At 47.2% G+C, this 7,211-nt stretch overlaps 1 long non-coding RNA gene across 2 annotated transcripts; it reads left to right on the top strand.

Moving 5' to 3' along the window:
* The first annotated feature begins 5,575 nt into the window (after window positions 1–5,575).
* Window positions 5,576–7,144, top strand: LOC130371689 (uncharacterized). Of its 2 annotated transcripts, none has more exons than XR_008893223.1 (3): window positions 5,576–5,631; window positions 6,038–6,121; window positions 6,465–7,144. It is a non-coding gene; the product is annotated as an uncharacterized LOC130371689 (long non-coding RNA). The 2 variants fall into 2 exon arrangements; XR_008893222.1 differs by having other exon boundaries at window positions 5,600–5,681.
* Window positions 7,145–7,211: the final 67 nt, after the last annotated feature.

Here is a 7,211-nt window from a genome sequence, read left to right as displayed (position 1 = left end):
AGGAGTGGGTGGAGACGGTGGGTCTCCCGACCCTATGTTTCGCACCCAGTGCCTGTAGCACTTTGGAAATCTTTGTGTTTACCACACTGGCGTCAAAACGTACCCGTGAGGATAAGTCGTCTATCCTATCTCCCAGAACACGCACTCTATCTACTGCATCTGTGTCTTCAACACGATTGTTCTCCACATCATCGGCCAAACTTCGGAGCGTATCAATAATCACCATTGGTGACCATGGACCTGACACATACGAACTAGAAGTGAACAAGGAAATTACGAGCAAGTGACGTAGTTCCCGCCCAGACGCTGATTGGCTGATACGTTTGCCACTTTGCATATTGACTTTTTGGATTCCTCTTTGGATTCCGTTTTGCGGATTGAAATGTCATTTGAATATCGCAACACACGGAGCGTGGCGAAGTGGATTGCAATCACGGGGACGCTATAGCTTTTCAATTTGTATAAAGGAACTCAAAGAATTTGACAAAATGTTATTCTATTTGTATTGTTAGAACTTTTGCAAATTTAATTGAGGATTGCATTGTCACTTTGCATTTTAAAATACAATTTGAATAACGTATTTACAAATTACATTATAAAATTGCATAATGCATTGTCAAATGCATAATGGAATTCCAAATTGCATTGCCATTTGAATTTTGCTACATATATGCTTCCATATATGTATGCTGATCGTGAAAATGTTCTTCTACCTCGCCTTGCCTGCATTAGCAAATTAAAGAAAAATTGACTCATAAACGAGGACAAGACAGTAGCCTATTGATTTTGAGGTCAGGTGACACGGAGCCCATCTCGGCAAGTAGGAGGTAACAGCAAGGTGCTTACATTGCGGAACAAGTCCGTGCCTGTGCTATTTGTGGCGATAACAAATCAACGTTGCATCTCCTGGCCAAGAAAGAAGAGTTTAGGAAGAAATGGTTGGATTGGACATTCATTCATTCACGGGGCACGATGTGAGTCGTGGAGGCCGGGAGTCGCTGAGTGCCCGGGCCGCGGACACGATCACGGTGCCCCGCGGGGAGTGCCCGCGGTGCCCGGGCCGCGGTCGATGCAATAGTAGGCCTATTGCAAGAACAAGGCAAATGCTTGTAATATAGTTTGAAAAACGATCAAACCTTTGTAGCTCAGAGAAACACAAAAAAATAATTGAATGGCTAATGTAAAATACAAAGTCTCAATGCACAATCACCACAGTGACCTAATGTTATCAAAAATCATTATTTTAATACAAAAATAAATGTAATGCTGATAAAGGTGGTTTGTCCCCGGGAGCTCCAGTAGGCCTACTCTCAGAAGTGCCCGCGGTGCCCGCGCCTTCTCTCGTCTCGAGCTTCTCGCTCACAGCCAATCACGTTATTCTGGTCATTAGTTATTAATTGATTTCAGCTGCGTCGCCCATGCCTCTCCACATAAAGCGCCCCCACCGTGACGGTTATTGATCGGGTTGTTTTTTTTTGCGTTGGATGAGAGAGCTGACCGAACAATCCGGACATCGTGGCCACCGACGTGGACCCCGGGACGCCCGCAGTGAGTGATGTGGGGTCTTTATTAACGTTCACGAGCTGTTGTTTGAGGAGTTGTTTGTTCTGATTGAGCACCGCACGCGATACACTTGACTCTCCCCATCTCCTCCCTCTGTCTGCTCTCTCTCCTCTGATTTTTTTTTGTTTACCGATGGGGGTTCTTCTGGATTGGTTGATGGAAGTAGTAGTTTGTGTTGAGTAGTTTGTCTATGTGGTCGACTGACTGACTGACTAAAGCTGCGGACCGCTACATCACCGACCACCCTTGGAAACTGGGAACGGTCCTCTGCACACTGTCGAAGCAACATGGAAGAACTGATGAAAGTTTGGGGAAACTGGAATCTGGAAGCAACAAGTCGACTACATTTCGCTTGTTTCACAAAAACGCCTGGACTACAGGACCTCCACTGTTGAAGACACATACTACATCAGATGCGGTGCCACTCTGGTAGAGACCTCCTGGTAATTGCTGCACACGTCTGGATGGCACCTTCTGCAGATGCTTTAGTGCCCTCAGGAATCCACGGAGAACTTGAATCTCCCCATGTCCGAAAAATCCAGGATGGAAACGTGTTGAAGGGAGCGTTCTTTTTTTTCTGAATCAATAACCCGCTCTGTGGAAACCCGTCTGACTGACCCGACTGACTTGTGGCTTGTTGATGTTTGTTTGGTTGGTTTGGTAGACGGTTGGCCTGCAGGGATGTGCAGAGATTGGTCCTGGGTTAGATGCGGGGAATGACTTGCTCACCACTCTCCCAATTCTATTAGTCTTTTTTTTTTTCAACTTTCCAAACACTTTGAGCTGCTGTTTACCGCTGGTTGTGCAATGTTTTTATTCGCCTATGTTCTGTGGACTTCGCATATGTATTTAAATGTAAAACGTTAACTGCCTGTTTAGACTTCGGGTTGGCAAACCTAAAGCCCTTGACTAGCAAAATGTAGAGGTAAACCAATCTTTGACAAATTATATTTTTCAATAGACATTTTGCGTGTTTCACTAATGGCTGCGGAACCGGACGGACCGCCATATTGAATTATGTAAAGATTTCTGCCCGGTATGAAATAGACCAATCACAACTCTTTATCTAATGTGAGGCTGGATAAATACGTTACGAGCAGGGCCCTGGGGGCATTTCAACAACAAAGATGGACTGTAGTTAACTAACTACTTTATGTTCACTAAAATAACAAACAACTGAGCTTAAAGCTTTGAAGAAATTTGTATTTCTGCGTCACCCGTTTCGTTGTTATTATTGGTCGAGGCCTAACCAATAGCGTCGAACCATTTTAGTTCACGCCCCTTGGAAATTTAACATGAACACATTTCAACGCAGAAGATCAAGAAGGATTTCACAGGCCTAACCAATAGCGTCGAACCATTTTAGTTCACGCCCCTTGGAAATTTAACATGAACACATTTCAACGCAGAAGATCAAGAAGGATTTCACAGGGCTAACCAATAGCGTCGAACCATTTTAGTTCACGCCCCTTGGACATTTAACATGAACACATTTCAACGCAGAAGATCAAGAAGGATTTCACAGGGCTAACCAATAGCGTCGAACCATTTTAGTTCACGCCCCTTGGAAATTTAACATGAACACATTTCAACGCAGAAGATCAAGAAGGATTTCACAGTCCATTAGAAGATACCGAGGAACATCACCAATGCAGGAGAGTAAAGTTTCCACTTCCCATAGGAGTTTAGTGAGGCACTAAACGATTAATAATAAAATGTAGTTGCCATTTATTGACTTGTTGGGTTAGACTTGCTTTACTAACATAATCACCGTAAAACTATTTGTATACTCTCTCACTATTCATTAAATGTTTTATAGAAATTAAATTGCTACAGCTGGATACATATTTTTACACATTTTCTATTAGAGCTCATGCTTCATAATATTTCCAAGAATTTATGAAGTCCAAATGATTTATGAACATTAGTTTGTTTTTTTCAGGAGGACTTTGAACTCCCAGGGTTCACCCGAGCGGGTCTGGAGCGAGGAGCTGCAGGTGGATGGAGGCAAGGAGCCGTGCAGTCCAACGGGAGTAAACGGGTGAGCCATGGAACTGCACATCTTATAAACGCCTCCTTGGCGTGGTCAAATGGTTCAGAATAAAACTTGACGCTTGCAGCAGCAAGGAATTCAGACATCTGTTGAGACTGGCTTGTAAGCAAAGGGTCCTCAGCCCCTAGGACTAGTGTCCGGATGAAGATTAGATGTGTCGCTAGGTTTTGGGTTTGGCAGGATTAACTATAGTGAATAAGACTTATTTTAAGAACGAATAGTATGGGAGAAGATGAGCTATTTACATCTGAGTGAGCGAGGAGGAAAAAATGTCCAGTGTTGAATTAGATTGTCTTGTTTCAGAAGAGGTGACGGAGGAGCTCGTCTGGAGGTCCGTGGCGGTCGTCTGGAGGAGCTCGTCTGGAGGTCCGTGGCGGTCGTCTGGAGGAGCTCGCTGCAGGCGGAAGGAAGGCCGGGAGCCGTGCAGCCCAACGGATGCAGAACGGTGAGACGCGGAGCTGCGCATCTTTTCAAAATTTCTCGGTCAAAAACTTCAGAATTAAACCTTTTGACATGCAGCAACTCCTCGTACGAAAAACTAATAGTTGTTTGTCTAATAATGTCAGAAGGAGGCTCTGGAGGCGGGAGGCGGCGGCGGCGGCAATCCTGGAGGTGGCGGCGGCGGGCGTCTGCGGCGGCGGCGTCTGCGGCGGCGGCGTCTGCGGCGGCGGCTGCGACGGCGGGCGTCCTGGAGGTGGCGGCGGCGTCCTGGCGGCGTCCTGGCGGCGGCGGCAGTCCTGGAGGCGGCGGCTCCTCGTACAGTAAAGTTAAACTCTTCTTCAGTGTATCATGAACGGGGAGGTTTCTCGGGTGTGCAAATGGAAAGTGTGTTTCACCTTTTAGAAGAAATGAGGTGACGCGGCGGGCGGTCCTGGAGGCGGCGGTCCTGGAGGCGGCGGTCCTGGAGGCGGCGGCTCCTCGTACAGTAAAGTTAAACTCTTCTTCAGTGTATCATGAACGGAAGTTTTTCCATTGTACAAATGGAAAGTGTGTTTCACCTTTTAGAAGCAATGAGGTGACGCGGCGGCGGGCGTCCTGGAGGAGGAGGAGGCGGCGGCGGCGGCGTCCTGGAGGAGGAGGAGGCGTCCTGGAGGAGGAGGAGGCGGCGGCGTCCTGGAGGAGGAGGAGGCGGCGGCGGCGGCGTCCTGGAGGAGGAGGCGGCGGCGGCGTCCTGGAGGAGGAGGCGGCGGCGGCGTCCTGGAGGAGGAGGCGGCGGCGGCGTCCTGGAGGAGGAGGCGGCGGCGTCCTGGAGGAGGAGGCGGCGGCGTCCTGGAGGAGGCGGCGGCGGCGGTCCTGGTGGCGGCGGCTCCTCGTACAGTAAAGTTACTCTTCTTCAGTGTATCATGAACGGGGAGGTTTCTCCGGTGTGCAAATGGAAAGTGTGTTTCACCTTTTAGATGAAATGAGGTGACGCGCGGCGGTCCCCCCCTGGAGGTGGCGGTCCCGGCCACCTGGAGGTCCCCTGGAGGCGGCGGTCCCCTGGAGGTCCCGGAGGAGGAGGTCGGCTCATGTAGAGACCAACCAGCTCCTCATCCATGGAAGGTAAACCCTTTCTCCAGGTCTATCTGATCAACTAGAAAATCAAAGAGCGCAGCCAGGAACAGGTTGTCGCCATTTGGGGAAAATAACTTATTTTTAAGTCTAATGTTTAACCCAAGTAACTGGGTTTTATCACTTGGTAGTGAGTACCGTACACTGAGTAGCTGGGATTTCTGCTGATGGTAACAGTGTTCGCTCCACCAGGATTGAAGGAGTCACTGGGGATGAAGATCACTGCTCAGGGGCTGATGACCAAACCCCCCCCCCCTTTCTCTCATCTCTCCGGAGAAGGTACATAAATCTATCTGTTTAAAGTTCTGATGCTCTATCAACATCATCATGGTGCAGGCGGTCAAACCTCAGACTCTTTGAAGACACCAAGCAGCTTGATGACTGACTGGTTCTTTATACACAGAGGAGCAGAGGACGGACCTAAGGCCTGCAGCGCAGCCGACTAGAGACTCTCTGTGGAACCGGTAAGATACTGGATTCACCATCTTGATGACCGTTGCATTTATTCAACAAGGTCAGTTTTGGTTGGCGGGTATGTTGCTTTGATACGCGGGCTTCTTCCGTAACAAACTTTCTAGAGAATAAGATCTGACTTCAGCCATCAATGGGATTTACTTGATTACGAGCCAATGACTGAAGGCGCTCAAGCGCATCTTTTGACAAGCTCCTTCTGATCAAAATTGTTCTTCCACCTGGTGGCCGGTGAGGGCGTAGCAGCCTTGTTTTTGATGGTTTGATCATAAACCTCAACGTTTTAAAGACTAAATATCGCTGAACCCCATGTTGGACGATGTTTTTGGAAAAACTGCCAGACTTGTTTTCGTCCTTTCTATATTTAGCTTTGATTCATCTTTACCTTTCATGTGTTAGGATCAAGAAGTTCCTGACTTCTCCTTCAGGCGACTGAGGAAGATCCGATGTGCAGCAACTGGGTGTGGTGGTGCAGAGACCCAGGTAAGAACGCTGGTTAATATTTACTATTAAACGGCTATTGTATAATCCCTCCTGGTCTGAAGAAAAGTCTTCTGGGAACATCTCCACTGACTAGTGTGTGCTTAAAGAGTGTTTAATTAGATGCAGTAACTTGAATGCAACTGGAGGTTCCTATAGACATTTTTAGAAGCTTGTTAATCCAGCATTAGGACTGTTGCAGCAATTAATACTTTTTTTTGCTCATTTAAGTCTATACAATCAAATGCCAAATTACTAAATGACCTGTGTTTGACACCAGATGGGGCTGTAACTGCATTTGAATGCCCATGAAACTGACTTTACTTTTCGCATCAATTTGCTTCAGTGTGAAGAGTTGATTCACACCTGTGGTCCAGTGGGCTGCTTCCATCTACCCTGAGGATCCCTGGCTACACCTGCACATCGATCTACACCCAACATTACCTCAAAGAGCTCCATCTATGCCAATACTACACGCACTGATATCACTTTGCTGTACAGACAAAATTGTCATAACATGTTTTGGGGGAAGAATGTTTGAATTAATCTTTGATTTGTCATTTTATTTCTGTACCCCATATCTATGATCCCAGCTGTTGTATTTCTGACATAGCAGGGAACCCTCTTTTAGGGAGCGACTAGAGGGACGAGGCTGGAAGCAAAGATGCAGTAACTTCACTCGCTTACCTAATATCTAAACTCGTTTGCCTAAAATTGCTTGCATGAAACCGAAACTCGCTTGCCTAAACTCACTTGTCTAAACCCGCTTGCCTAAACCCGCTTGCATGAAACCTAAACTCGCTTGCATGAAACCTAAACCCGCTTGCATGAAACCTAAACTCGCTTGCATGAAACCTAAACCCGCTTGCATGAAACCTAAACTCGCTTGCATGAAACCTAAACCCGCTTGCATGAAACCTAAACTCGCTTGCATGAAACCTAAACCCGCTTGCATGAAACCTAAACCCGCTTGCCTAAACCCGCTTGCCTAAACCCGCTTGCATGAAACCTAAACCCGCTTGCATGAAACCCTAAACTCGCTTGCCTAAAACCTAAACTCGCTTGCCTGAAACCTAAACTCGCTTGCCTGAAA

The sequence above is a fragment of the Gadus chalcogrammus genome, chromosome 18 (assembly GCF_026213295.1).
Source record: "Gadus chalcogrammus isolate NIFS_2021 chromosome 18, NIFS_Gcha_1.0, whole genome shotgun sequence".
Lineage (NCBI taxonomy): Eukaryota > Metazoa > Chordata > Actinopteri > Gadiformes > Gadidae > Gadus > Gadus chalcogrammus.
This window is presented reverse-complemented; position numbering and strand designations above follow the sequence as displayed.